We start from the raw sequence: 15,225 nt of genomic DNA, 5'->3' as shown, positions 1-15,225 counted from the left end.
AAATTGTTAGAGGATGGTTTCAGGTTGGATGTAAGGAAGAACTTCTTAATGGTAAGAGTAACCAGAATCTGAAATAGACTTCCCAAAGAGATGATGCAGTCCCCAACCTTGGAAGTCTTCCAATGGAGACTGGACAGACACCTGACTGGGATCATTTGATCTCAGCAGTATTCCTGCCCAGAGCAGGGGGGGGTTGGACTCAATGATCTTTCAAGGTCCCTTCCAGCCCTTAATTTCTATGATTCTATCCTGCCTACTACTTAATGGTACAACCATCTGAACCAATCGTGCTGGGCTTGGTTCCAAGAGGCGTCATCCAGCTTTTTGATGGGTTCATTTTTCAAGGTTTGGTCTAAAACTTGATGTGTCTTTCAAATCTGGTTAAATCCCTGAACCTGAGGCTTCTTCACTCCCCACCCCTTTATGTTCAATTCTCTTTTAGCGAGGGTGAGGTGGATATGATATTTACTTCTATTCTGAGAACTGTAGGGGCATCCAACAACTTTTATTTATGCATTCATTTTACCAAAAGGAAAGGACCTAAAGGGCTTAAGGATTCATAGATGGAAAGACTGAACTGTATTCTTGTTTTCAAGAACATAAATGACTGTCCTTGGAAGGCAGCTAATTTTGCAATTCATCTTGATATATGTTTTTCTATATCTTATGCCCATTATTGTATTCTGCAGCTTGATTACATGAAATGAAGCTTTAAGAAAATAGCTTCCTGTGGAAGCCAAGTGGTGTGTCACAGGGGGGAGAAGCCAATTTATGTAATGTTCCCTGTACACTTAACTGTGCCTCATTGTGGGGACAGCACTATAAGTAGGCATCCACCAAAGCCCCTCCGCTCAGCCTGGATGTTTCATGCCATACATCTGCATTTTCCACCAAAAAGTGTTGCCTTTTGGATCAAGCATAGGACTGGAGTGGAGGGCACTTGAGTTCTCTTTCCAGCTCTGTTTGGTGGTCTTGGGAAAGTCATTTTCTTTCTGATTCTTCATGATGATAAGATGTTGATACTGAATTTTTTTGTAATGTGCTTTTGGACCTACCGATGGAACATATTGTTATAAGAGTTAGGTATTGTCTGTTTGCTTATTTGTTATTCCCTGTTCCTTTATTCCAATCCCCATCCCCCAATCCTAAAAAGATGGTTCATTTTTCCCTTTACTATGTGCCCAGTACTTCCTGGGTGACGTGTAGCTAGATTCCTCAGGTTGTTCCTGTATAGAACAGTTAATGGAGCTGAGGCAAATGGAACAAGGATCTGAAGCTAGAGGAATTGTAGTTGTGTCCTCCTGACCTTTGGAGAACCACAAAAGAGGCTATAAGCACTGGGCCAAAGTAGCTTCTACAGGGCAGCCTGAAGGTCATACCACAGCCTACTGGCCAGAATTCTTACTTCCCCCTTCTCAGCATTAAAAGAAAGAGAAGCACAGAAAGTTGCTCTTCAAAATTAACCTTAATGATGTGTATTATCCTCCATGGGCATGTTCCCATGAGCATGCATGTGCGCTTTGAGGTGCTGCACACTGCATTCAGTGCATGTGCAAGCTTTGTAACTCTGCTAATTTGCAGCATGGAGGTGTTTTTCACACTGAGAAATCCGGTGGCACGGTGCGGCACACGTGGCAGTAGCATGTGCCACCAGAAACCAGAGCCTGGCTGGTCAGGATCCCAAATAAGGCTGCTGGAGCCAGACTCCAGTGTCTGGCTGCTGGAGCCAGGCTCCAATTCCCACCCAGAACAATTTGTCCTGCACCAACCCCACATAAAGGCATGCGCAGCAGCAAAGCAGTGGCCACTGCTATTTTTTGCCACAGCAACCACATGTCCCTACATGTGGGGACGCACCCCATAACAGCAAAGCACTATCAGATTACCTCAGAGCACTCAAAAATATAGGGGTAAGTCAAACTCCTTTGAAATCAATGGTAAGAAATTATTTCAGTGAGTTTTAGATCAGGGGCAAAATCATTAGAAACCTAAGTATCATTTTAAATTCTTACCTTAAAAAAAAAAAAGCTGCAAACAGCACCTGCCAATGTGGCTTTTCTTTATCTGACACCTTTCAAGTTGGATTAAATGTGGTTTCCTATTTGTTTCTGAGATGCTGTGCAGAACATTAGTTTTGGTTTAACTAATAACAGCAGAACATCACATAACTCTTTCTTAGTGGAAATTATTCTCTCAGTGATGCGTGAAAGAAACACATACTATATAGAAAGCCTCTGTGATAATTGTATCATGGGAGGAGAAATAAGAAGACAGTAAAGACTTTTTAACGAGGAAGCAGAGACAATGGCTTTTTTGTGCCTGTATTTTTCCTCAACCTAATATTTCAACTATGTTCTGCTTTAGAAATATTTATATATACATATAGAAACTCATCCGAGTGACTGAGTCTAAACAGAGGTGAACTGTGACATAATGAATTAGAAAGTTATTTAATACAACCCTTTTGCAGTTGATATGCATGTGTGTGCGTGTAGCAAACTTAGTATGCTTTTCTAATATGCACATCATCATAATACCTAGGTTCCTGTTATTCACTGGCATTTGTAATACATAGGAATATAGTATTGTTCATAATATATGAAAGCTTTTATATGCCTTGTGGATGAGGGCCAGATCCCAAACAGGGACTTAGGTAGTTAAGGACCAGCACTTTGACAGGGTTTGAGAACCTAAGGTCATGAATGCAATCTTCAAAATCTCCACCTGGCCTCATAGATGCCTAGATCATTTTTTCCCAGTAAAGTTCTCTATGTGTCTAAAGTTCTGGTCTTTGGCACACCCAGAACTGCCTCAGTGTCAGAGGTGCTGAGTAACCTGGTACCTATCTCATGACTAAGCCCAACTTGAAGTCAGGATTTCCCCACCTAAGTCCCCTGATGGTGCATACCAAATGCACCATTACAAGATCAGACCCCATCCTGAACATGGAGCAGCTATTTTTCCTTTCAGAAACATGGCCAAGGCTGAAGGGTAATTTGGGGGAAGGGGGAGGTAGTACCCCCCTCTTTTTATAGTATCCTAATGGTTAAAGCCCTCATCCAGGAGGTAGGAAACTCAGGTTCAATTCCTGCCCCTACTGTTACCAAATTTGCCCATTACTTTGGGGTGTGCTCATTTATTAGGGATAGTTTCTAGGGTCTTGGTGACTCTGTCAATGTGCTGCTTGTGTTACTATACAGAGCTGTATCTCTCCCTTCTGCAAGCCCTCACCCCCAATGGAGCTATCTTGCAGGACTCAATCTCAATGGGGCTGGGTTCCTCCAGTCACCAAATCAGTCATACACACAAACACACACAAATTAACGTGACATGCCTGACCCGGCTGGGTTGATCAGCATGGACAGGCTGACACCCTCATATGCCAAGAATCAGTTCATCAGAGCAACAATAAACTGCAGTCAGACACAAGCACACAGGTGAACAGAATCCCTCTGAATCCATCTGGGTGTCCAGCTGACACCCTCATGGGCCAGCATTCAGTTCATAAGGGCACGTCTGAGTCAAACTGGGACAATCAGCCTGTACAAGCTGATCCCCTTATGTGTTTCAAACTCAGCACGTCCCAATCTTTGGCCTCTGCATGAGCAGACCCCAAGGTATTTTTGGGCTTCACAGGGATCTTTAGTTTAGGTAAAAGAAGCATTGCTGCAGAGCACGGGAGGATAGGGAAGCAGAGAAGGAAAAATACACCCAGTTACTACCAGTTTGACTATAAAAGTTATTTATTGCTAAGCATATGAAATATATAATGGTACTAATAATAATAGACATGCAAAAGAAAAACGAACACAAACAATTACAGTACTACCCTGGTTCCATTAAGTATTGGGGAAACTTAGCTCAATCTTAACTGATACAGTTCAGGTTCAGAAGTTTATGCCTAGAGAGAAAAGAGAGAGAGAGAGAAAGAGTGCGCTGAGATCTCACCAGTCCAAGGTACTCAGGCTGCAAAGCTGACAGGCACAGTCCTTGAAGGGAGATGATCTGTTCTTCCAGCGTCCCAAGAACAACAGGGGATGGTGTCAGCACAGGAGTTTTCTTCTTCTTTCTTCTTCTTTCTTTTTAATCACACACACTTTTTACAGATTTTTACACCCTCAGTTCAGCTGCTTCGAAGCATCCTTAATTGTGTAAATCATTGTCTTTTCTATTGACAAGGGGTTATCTGGTTTGGAACATCTCAAGAAACTGATTGATAATCAGGAAATACTTAAGATTAGGGAGTAACCAAATACTTGGGACCCAGCTTGAAATTCCTATGGATGGCAGATATACTGATTGGATCTCTCATGGTTTCTTCAGAAACAATAGATAGCTTGCAGCATCAGGATTTTGGATTTTTACTTGTTGTGAACAAGCCTCAGCTTAGCATGACTTTTTCAGACCTTACTATAGTCTTTTAACAGACTTAAAGCAATTATTGGGGTGTTCATAACCTTTTGTGGAGAGGACTCCCACCAGTCGTCTCAGGAAAAATATGACAACACCTGTGATTAGGGCTCCAACGGGCTGGACGCTGTGATTAACCCTTAACCATTGTTCAAATGTTGCCCATACCCCCTCTGACTCAGTCTCTTGCCTCAGCATTCCCTAACCCGGCAACTGAGTTTTAGTCAATCAAGTTTAAATAGGCCTCCCATAGTGGGACCGGGGAAGTACGGCCCGAGATGCCTATTAAATTTAGAGGTGTGTGTGTGTCTGGGGGGGAAAAGTCCTTAGTAAATCCACATTAGAACTGGTCTGATAAATGCTGAGCTGGGTGTGTGTGAACATGGGTTGATTAACATTTGGAGCACAGATTCCCCATCATGCAGTGTTCCCCTGCTTCTCTGGTCCCAGAATTCACTGCAGTCTCTGCTTCAGGCTTTCTGTTCTCCATCTCTCATGTAAATGAATGGTCATCTGGTTCCATCTCAGATACCAATGAGACGTAGGGCAGTTGTTTCACTCGTCACCCTTATCTGGAGGGTCTTAGGTGTGTCTCTCACTGCATCTTAATCAGTTTCATTTATGTAGAGGAGGGGAGGGAAGGGGGGGCTGAGTCAGACAGACTGCATCCTGTGCCAGGGTTGCCCAAAAACACACAGATGAGATGTAACACTACCTGAGACAGTTCAAACTCACAGAAGCCACCTTCCAAGAGAAGGCAGCTGGCAATGCATTATTCTTGACTTTGCCCTTCCTGTGGATTTAGCCCACATTGCCTGTACCAATTAAAGTTTCCTTAGGAGAGGAGGAATAGGAGGAGGAAGAGAAAAAAATGCAAATATGGGCATGACTTGGTTAAGCATTAAAGCCCTGACCCAACAGCATTTTATTTCAAATGACTATTTCATGTAAGTAACATGACCATTCTTGGAGCAGAGACTGCAACCAAGATTGCCCCTCCCAGGTGAGAGCCCTAACCACTGCACTTAACAGCCAGGATCACTCTTTTGCTTTCTCTCCCTGGATCCCTGAATCTGATACTACTTTCTGCACAGCTTCCTTTCAGCTTTAGCCAGTAGGATAATGGTTATTAGGTAATGTGTAATTTTATGCACTTGTTATTTTCCCCTTTACCAGGTAATATTATAATAGCTACCTAATTCTCCTCCTCCTCCACAACCCCCACCCCTGCCACTTTCACTGTTTTTTCCCTTTATTTGTCTCCCTGTTTGCTTCAAAATCTATTTTCTTTGATATACAAATTAGCATTCCATGAGAAGTTCAAATGGAGCAGCTTGGTCTGTGATACATGTGACTATTGGTTGTCATTTTACTGTTTCACTTATCAATTATTTGTGTGAAAGGGAATTAAATCAAAACCTTATTTATTGCAACCTACCAAAACAGGTGTGAGGTATTTTTTAATTGGTTTATTTTTACATCAGGAATTCTTTTTTTTGTAGGAGGCCAGTTGTTTAAGCGCAGTTTGGTTGAGAGGCTTTTATCAGAAAAGCATGACATATTTCTGAATTTTCCATATTTAGTGAACACTTTATAGAGCTCTTCAAAATTTTTAGAAATTTGTCATCTGAGCCAAGGGAAGAGAATTTTGTTAGAAGCATTCGCTACTTGGATGACTTTTTGGGGCACCCTCTGCTTGTCTTTCCTTTTCTCTAACACAGGGAATACTTGCATGAAAAAGGTTCTTTTGTATCTTGTACTTCGTTCTGTATCAGAAGCCATCATCTCCCTTTTCTGATTTCACAATTAGTTGTGGTAGAGTGGTTGACAGAAGAAAACAAAACAGATGAATCTTTAAAAACTAAATTCCATACTTTGGAGAAAGGGGAATTTCCTTAAAGCCCCATGTGCTTTAGGGCAGTGATTTTCAACCTGTGGTCAGCGGACCCGTGGAGGTCTGCAGACTACGTCTAGGGGGTCCACAAACGATGACTATGATCAAAAGTATGTGAACACCCAAACTTACAATTCAAATTCAAAATTTCCAAAGGGTCCACACCTCCATTCGAATTTTTTTAGGGATCCGCAAATGAAAAAAGATTGAAAACCACAGCTCTAGAGCACATCAGTGTCAAAGGGTCAGCCAGGGGCAAAGGCCAACCAAGTGATATCAGTAGCGGAGAAAACAAGAGCTTTTTCTCCCCTTCATATTACTACAGAAAGCAATGAAGGCAAGCAGGACTCCAGCTTTTCAGATGATACCTGATAATAAGATCTACTTTGCTGGTTCTAAGAATAAATAAAAGAGGACAGGTAAGCCAGCCACTCATCATAAAACAAAAAGAAAACCTGTTGACTAACAAAGACACAAGAAAGAGGACAAAAATACAAACAAATGGGTTTGCCCCACTGCAAGACAAGAGAAGGTGAACAGGGTAAGGAGTTCTGGGATGAGTCATCAGTTTGGCAACACAACCATATCAGATTCACATATGTTTTTCTTAATTTTCTCTTTGAGTTTTTAGGTTCCTATAAATCTTAAACTCAGACTGGGAGTCATGAAATCAGGCAACACAAAGACAACATAAGATTTGGCAAAACTCTGCATTAGCCACCATGAATGGGTTTCCCAGAGCCCTAACACCAAGAAAGCCTTAACTGGAAGAATAGTCACTTCAAAAGCAATGTGATTCTTAGAAAGTATAAGGCACCAAAATGTTATTGTTATCATGTTTGCTGTATCAAAAACATCATAGGTGACCCAAAGACTTGTATGCCCACCAATAACATGGCACCCTCAGCATTTTTTTTTAATTTTCCCACCACTTTCATAGGGGGCTGACTAAGAATGAAAATGACTCCTATAAGATTTATCCATCTAAACAGGGAAATGGTCTCTGCCACTTGTAGCAAAAAACACAGCCTCTACCCCATTCCCTCTGACAAAGGATATGAGCTACTATGGCAGAAAAATCAGACCATGGCATTGATACAGCAGGTAAAATTCAATCATCTGTTAAACATCAATTTGAAATCCACTCAAATATCATCAAAATCTATCCTCACTGGTATCCCTAACAGCCCATTAACTTGAATGGAGTTTCTCCAAAATGACTGAGAGCAGAAAGCCAAGCATGTGCTTAAAGGACCTGATCTAATGCATATTAAGTCAAGGGAAAATCCTATTGCCTTCAGTAACAAGGTACTGGCTTGGACCTGAAGTATTTTGCTATATTGCAGTCTTATTTAGGTACCTAACTCTAGGCACTCAAGCTTAAATGTTTTATCCAAGCATTTTTCTGAGTAGTTAAAACTTGCTTTCTCTACAACATGTCTTCCATATATTCAGTTCAGTGCCAGTTCTTGATCTGTGGATTCTGAGGGCTGGGAAGTATACCAGGATTTTTCTCTCTGATCCAAGTTTACTCCCAATCAGCAACAATCACTAAGATAACAGTGAAATCCCGGAAAGCAATGGTAATATTGTCTAGGAGTTCTGAGTGTTTTTAAACAGGGTTTATCTTCTAACTTGCTATGAATTTTTTACTGAAGCATTTGCTATCAAGTGAACACTGTAATAATATTTAATATATAATAATATTTAGAATTTCTGCCCAACCTTCCACTAGAGGATTTCAAAGTGCTTCAGAAGCAATATTTGATTAGTTTTGTACAGTATTCATGGGCCAAATTTTCCTTTCAGTTGCACTGATGTACCCAGTACTCCATCTAAATCAATCGAAACACACTGCAGTAACAGCAGTATAACTGGGATAAAAAACTGGCCCAGTATTTTGAAAGTGGTATATTAACATTATTAATCCAAAAGAAATCCATGGTCTATCTAGAACTGAACATAGCAAGTTATTTTCTTTATTAGTTTTTTAATGTAAAACCTTCTAGAGTTAGCACTCCATTTCAGATCACAGAAGAGACAATGAATATTTTCAGACCAGCAGTGTATTTATTCCTGAAGTATTTAGGACCCATTATTACAACCAAATATGGTGCTGATATTTAACAGCCAATGTAGAAAAATCTTTACTTTTTAAGAGGGTAGTTAGAAATGTTCTCTTCCTGTTCTCTTTTGAAGTCTTTCAGCTGAAGCTAAAATAAGTAATCATTTACACATCGTACTCTTCCTGTATCTGTGGTCAGTTCTAATAAGATAAAAGACAATTTACTAGAGGTAAAAAAAACACTTTTAAGATGAAAAAAATTTCAAAAAAATTCTTTCAAGATTGAAGCCCCAATAAGAGCGAGTATTCTGAAGTTTTTGGTTTCTGAAATGAAATTTTACTCAAAAACATGTAGTTTTGTATTGTTAAAACAAACAAAACAGAATGTTTTGTACTATATTACCCTAGATGGACACCTTTTTGGCAGGCGTGCCACAAGCTAAGCTCCATACCCTTCCTGAGTGCCACGTCCAGTCCCCCCCCTGACCTATCTGTTCACTGGGTTCCCTGCTCCCTCTCTGATCTGCCACATGCCATACACAAAGGTTGCCCATGCCACGTGTGGCACCTTGTGCCAAGGGTTGGCTATACCTGCACTAATCAATGCTTTGAGAATTTGGTGAAATAAAATGAAAAAGTTCATTATTTCATTCTGAAAGGCAACCGTGCATGATGTATTTGGCTCAACAATTCTTTTATACTTCTTTTAGCATCCAGACAGACTGTACATATTATTATGCTATTCTGATTAGACAGATCAGATACTGAAGATTAGAGTCAACTAAAACTTTTTACAATGCATCATCACTGGCCTAAGGACTTCATAGGCACTTGTTATACTAGGCTTGATCTTAAGACGATTGAAATTAACAGGAGTCTTTTCACTGACTTTGGTTGGCTTTAAAGCATCTCGCATGCAATAACAGAATAGGTCAGAAATACTTATTAGAAGAGTAGAACATGACTTGGCTCCTGATTCCATGCTAAATTTTGTTGTTCTGTTGCTTACATTTCTTTTTGTCCTTTGCTAAGGATAAACTCCAATGACTGGCACAAAGTCATAATGGCTAGTAAAATAAACAATTCATATTAAAAAAAAAAAAGACCATGTGTGCATTTTTATGATAGCTAAATTGCCTGGGTTTTCAAACTGTAAAATAAGGATAATATTGTACTAATACAAGTTTCAAAACATTCAAAGACAACGCAACAGTTTTTAATGAAATGTTAATTGGTGTCGCTATTGCCTTCTTATGGCTCAACAGCTACTGTTGCATAATTCTTTCAGGATTGTTCTCCATAGCATGTTAGTATCCTGAGTCCATGATGAAGTAATGCATAGGGCTAAATCCACAAAGGGACTTTGGTATTGTAGTACTTAGCATCGCAACATCTAACTTTTGGACACCTACCTGCAGTGGAATTTACAGCTTTGAGTTAGGTACCGCAGATCCCTATATAATGCATGGGGAAAGTTAGGTATCTGAATGGGATTCACTGAGTGCATCTACACATGCATTAATATGCCTATTTCTGACCGAGAGCTGCAGTTGCTTTTATATTTTTTGCAAGGTACAATCTTACAGATGTTCTTTAGATATGATATAAGTATACTTACTATATTGGGTCCTTCCATAGTTCATGCAGAATGACAGGACATAAGTCAAGACCATAGATTCATAGATGCTAGGGTCGGAAGGGACCTCAATAGATCATCGAGTCCAACCCCCTGCATAGGCAGGAAAGAGTGCTGGGTTCAGATGACTCCTGGGCATGTGCAGGCACCCGGAGAATTTTGCTATAAAAATCTTAAGCACTCATGGAGTTATACAGAGTAGAGATTTTGAGGATTGCAATTTTGAACTTTACGTCCACCTTTTTCCAGTGTTGGATGTCTTGAACATACATTTTGTTGCTGTAAGAAAGGTTAAAGTTTGGTTGTGAACACAGAAGGGGTGTGGATACATTAGTGACTAATGTGGTTTCACTGTGGTAGACTAAAATAATTATAAACAACAGGCTAGATACACAGCTTGTGTATAGTGGAATAGCTCTGAACCTACCTCACCAGCTATGGCTCTGATCATTTTGAGCATCTATACACATGCCCAGTGCCTTCTCCAATATGTGCTAAGTAGCTTGAAATGAGCAGACTTTATTAATCTGCTGAAGCATGCCAATTAGCATGCCCCAGCAACCTTGACATCACATGTATTGAGCATCCCCGTGCTTCAAAATGGCAATGGGGGGTGCTTTAACTAAAGCTCATCGAGCTAGCATTAGTTAAAGAACTCCCACTGCCATTGTGAACCGAGGGACTCTGTATACACAAGATGCTGAGAGTGCTGCAATTAGAGCAGCTTTCGGGAGCTGCTCTAATTAAAGCACACCCTTACCACCACCCTGGAGTACATGTAAAGATCCCATTTAGCCTTTATTAAAGGTGATTTACTGAGAGAAATTCCTATACTTCTGTAGCCTCTGAGGCAATGATACATCATCATACGAGTCTGTCCATCAGAATTTCAGCTTCAGAATTTTACCTGAAAAAAAACAAGTAGAAAACAATTACTGATTTTGAATGTGTTTTAATTTTGTTCCATATTTTATCTGCTGCAGTAATATGCAATAACCTGCCTTTTGGGAAATGGGTCTTTCTAATATAAGAGTTACCATTTAATTTATAACTTCAGATATGCTTGTTGTTATCCTACATATATTTTGAGGAGCTGTGTACTTCATGAGGCACATGTGCATCTGTTTGCCATGCTGCTAAAAAAAATTTGACACCAGCAGATCCTGGTATAAAAAAAAAAGAAACCACCACAAGAAAAAGCAGTGCGGCACACATGGCAGCAGCATGTGCTGCCGGAAATGAAGCCTGGCTATCCAGAGCCATGCTCTGGCTGCTGGCCAGGCTCTGTGCATGCAGCTGGATCGGTGCCACTGCTGCCCCAGGAGGCCCCCAGATAAGGCTGCTGGTGCCAGCACACCACCCAATCTGGGACAATTTGGTGCATGCCAGAAAACACATGTGGGGGCATACCCTGGGGCACAAAGCACAAGCCCAAATATGTGCTGCTGCTATTTGGGCCGCAGGAAACATATGACCCTGCAGGTGCGTGCTCACCTGGATGAGCCCTTTTAGTTTAGATAATGCACCTATGAGTAATATTCATGTTATTCATATTATGCCCGGTCTTGTTTTAGTTCTACTAAGCTATTGGCCTCAATAGTATTTTATACTAATGAATTTAAATTAATTATGTGTTGTAAAGTGTTAACTTTTATTAGCTTTTAATTTTTTTTAATTGAACAATTATTCCTTCTGTTATGAATTATGGAATTGAAATTCACTTTCTCACCACCATTTATTATTTGAGGTCTCTACCATGCCCCTTCTTATTCTTAATTTTCTATACTAAACATTCCCTTTAAACCTTTCATATGAAAATAATTCTGCAATTGATCATTTTTATTACTCATCTCTGGTTGATTTCTCTCTTTTTTTTTTTTTAACTATACCTTATTTGAAAGAGACTGAACAAATCTGAGATTGTATTATCAATTTGCTGAAGGGCTTTATGTTACTTGCCATATCACTCTCCATCCCCTTTTTGATATTTTTGTTTTCTTTTTTGACTACTGTTATACATTCAGCAATGTTTTCATTCAGCTGCCATAAATCTTTTCCCCAAGCAGTTATGATTAGAATTGTGTAGCACTTCACATTTTCCTTTCTACTGTGTATTAACCTCCATTTATCCACAATTAATCTCATCTGACATTGTGCTGGCAATTAACTACTTTTCTCAGGTCCCTCTGAAGTTACTCACAATCCTTTATAAAAGAAAGAAGCCTGAATAATTTTGTGTTATTCAGAAATATTGTAATCTCAATCTCCATACATTTTTCCAAGGAATTAATAAATATAAATTAATAGAAGTTTAAATTAATATAAGTTTAGATGCTATTCATTTTTCCCATATTGAAACTAAGCACTAAAGTTATTGTCACAGCATCAAAAAGTTTTCAGATATTAATAAGCAAGGCAATCAGAATAATGAGATGATATATAAGCAAAATATTTGAAGCAGATATCTTGTTAGATTATGTAAAGAGAAGTGTATCTTCTGCTTTCATAGTATTTTGACCAGTTATTTAAACAAATACATTTTCTCATTAGTGGGAAAGTCATGGGTATCTGCAAGTATGCTTCATTTTCAAATTCAAACCATTATGGTAAGGGAAACTAAGATGCCTTCCAAAACCAGTACATGTTTTTCATTACTTTAGAGATACAGATTATAGATAACCACTTAGCTGTTGAATCAATGCATAATATCAAAAAACCCCTGCTCTTCATAGAAATATAGGTTTTGGGTCAGAAAGTAGCCAAAAATAAATACACAGTGAAAAAAAAGAGGAGGGGATATATTTATTTCTCAAATGTTATTAACATTTATTTTTGTGGAATGTATTGAAGCATTGTATACATAAGTGTTTTATCATCAGTATTTCATGTTGTTAAATTTGAGTATAGATCTTCAACTGATACAAATTAGCAGGATCCACTGAAACCAGTGAAGCTACAGTGATTTATAAATTGAGGATCTGATCCATTTTCTTTATTTATTTTCTGTTCAAAAGTTACCCGATTTTTCATTAACAATAAAGATACAAAAGTGCAGCAAAGTTATAAAGAAGAAAGATCATATGCAGTGTGATTGTGTCATGCATGATAGTCCAGTGATCTAAGAAATGATGAAAAAGAAAACACCTGATAAGACCATCCTCTGGACAGGAGAAAGAAATGGGGATGAAAGTCCAGCCCCTTGGAAGTGATTGTGAGTGACTTGAAGTCAAAGGGGCAGGATTTGTCCTCTCAGGGAATTTGTTGCATGAATCCAGGCACCCTATCCGTTCAGATTTCACAGCAATTTTTCCTTCCCAGATGCTTAAACTGGGTCAAGCCCTTTATCAGCTAAAAAGGAATGGTAGAAGATCTTTGTATCTAACAGCCCAGCAATAAGACAACTCACCTGGGATGTGGAAGACTGTTTACATTTCTTTATCTTTGCCTGGTTTGTTACAGAGATTTGAACTCAGATGACCAACTTCCCAGGAAAGTGCCTTAAACACTGGCCTAGAGTATTCCGAGGCAAGTTGTTCTCAGTTTCTTCTGCTGACACTGCTCAACTTCACAGAAAATCCTTAGTCATTAAAATTGGGACTGCAACCCAGATTTCCCAGGTGAGTGCTCTAATCACCAGGCTATAGGCTGTTTTCATTGTCCTCTTCCCATTTTTATTCTCTATTAATTAGAATAAAGAAAACTTAAAGATGAAAAAGCTGGCATGTTAGCCAAGCCCCTCCCCCCCAATTTCCAACTAATATTTGAAGGATGTGACATACCTAATTGATTACTCAAAGTTATTTATCAGATATACTACTTGTTCACAAAGGTAATTACTAAAAAAGGCTCATAAAAATCAAAGAACTATTGTAAATGCTTAAAAATATAAAGTGTTTTATACATTATGTGCTTAAATAATTCACTTGTACCAGCATTTCTTTCAGTTAAATTATTGTGTCTGTTGTGTGTAGGCTTCAAGCTTAGACAGTTGCTTTTATTGTCTTTTGTGAGCTATACAAATAGCTTTATCCTAAGCATGGCATCTATTGCAGAAAATAAGCTTGTTTAACAGTTATTTTATAATGTCAGTAAGTCTCCTAAACATCATATTGGTTGGGTGCTTTAATATTATAATTCCTGTTTTCCAGACACATAAATTGAGGGACCAAGATGTAAAGTAATTTTGTTACATTGACAGAGCTAGGTAAGACCAAGGGTTTCCAGTTATGAATCATCTGCTCTAATACAAAGCACATTATGTTCCTGTTAAATTTACTGTGAAGAGCAGCAAGCTCTTTGAAAATCAAATAAAGCAACAAGAAAGGATAAATGAATGGCTTCCACAAATGTATTAATTCTAATGTAACTGAAATGGTAATGAGTTCATAAAATTCAGATAAAATTAATGTTGCTTATGGCAGAATACTTGAAAAAGAACTTAATAAACCTTTTCATTTATACCATCATTAAAATATATGAAACATCTCATTATCTAGTGTTAACTATAATCTCTCTTGTTAAATTTAGAGAAGTTAATGCAGTGTCATTTCCTGCAATATCCTGGCCATGGGATTCATAGATGCTAGTGCCGAAAGGGACCTCAACAGATCATTGAGTCCGACCCCCTGCAGGGTTATCCTGCAATGAGAAAATGCAGCATCAAGGAAAGGAGACAGATCTCAACTGAATTTAAAATTATCTATGCCTCCATAGTCTACACATTCCCCACCTTGAAGTATTTGTTATTAACCTTTGGTCCACACTCCCATCCCTGTTTTCTAATGTACTGTCCCACAAAAAGAGTTGCTGTGTCCCTAATAGCCTCCATAATTAAAGGAGTCTTAAAGTTTTCCTGGTGGACATAGGTCTACCCAACTGTGGCACAACGAATAGGCCATAGTCTACTCCCATTAGCCATTAGATAAGTACCATTTAGGTCCCCTTGCGATTTCTCCATAGCGCTATGAGGTGCGGATTCCTGTTGGGATACAGGCACCAAGAGGCCAAGGCAACAAACAGCAAGCGACGCCCCTTGCTCAAGGTCAAGGGTCACCGAGAGGCGGCTTCCTGGGCTTCGGCCTGTTTCGGGCCGGGAGATCAGGCAGCGCCCCCACATGCTTCAGAGCCAGAGAGCGCATTGCGCACGCGCCGTATGGGGGGTGGAAATGGAATGCTCGTTGCCCCTGGAAACCAGCGCGGCGAAAGGGAGGGCTCTCGGTG

At 39.4% G+C, this 15,225-nt stretch overlaps 1 long non-coding RNA gene across 2 annotated transcripts; it reads right to left on the bottom strand.

The window, feature by feature from the left end:
• Positions 1-3,725: 3,725 nt before the first annotated feature.
• Positions 3,726-15,194, bottom strand: LOC109282254 (uncharacterized). Of its 2 annotated transcripts, none has more exons than XR_002089191.2 (3): positions 14,935-15,194; positions 13,412-14,643; positions 3,726-10,912 (listed from the first exon to the last, which is right to left on the bottom strand). It is a non-coding gene; the product is annotated as an uncharacterized LOC109282254 (long non-coding RNA). The 2 variants fall into 2 exon arrangements; XR_002089190.2 differs by having other exon boundaries at positions 13,412-13,683; positions 14,935-15,175.
• Positions 15,195-15,225: the final 31 nt, after the last annotated feature.

This window comes from Alligator mississippiensis, chromosome 5 (genome assembly GCF_030867095.1).
Source record: "Alligator mississippiensis isolate rAllMis1 chromosome 5, rAllMis1, whole genome shotgun sequence".
Classification (NCBI taxonomy): Eukaryota; Metazoa; Chordata; order Crocodylia; family Alligatoridae; genus Alligator; species Alligator mississippiensis.
The sequence above is the reverse complement of the archived record's forward strand: the minus strand, read 5'-3'. Positions and strand labels throughout refer to the sequence as shown.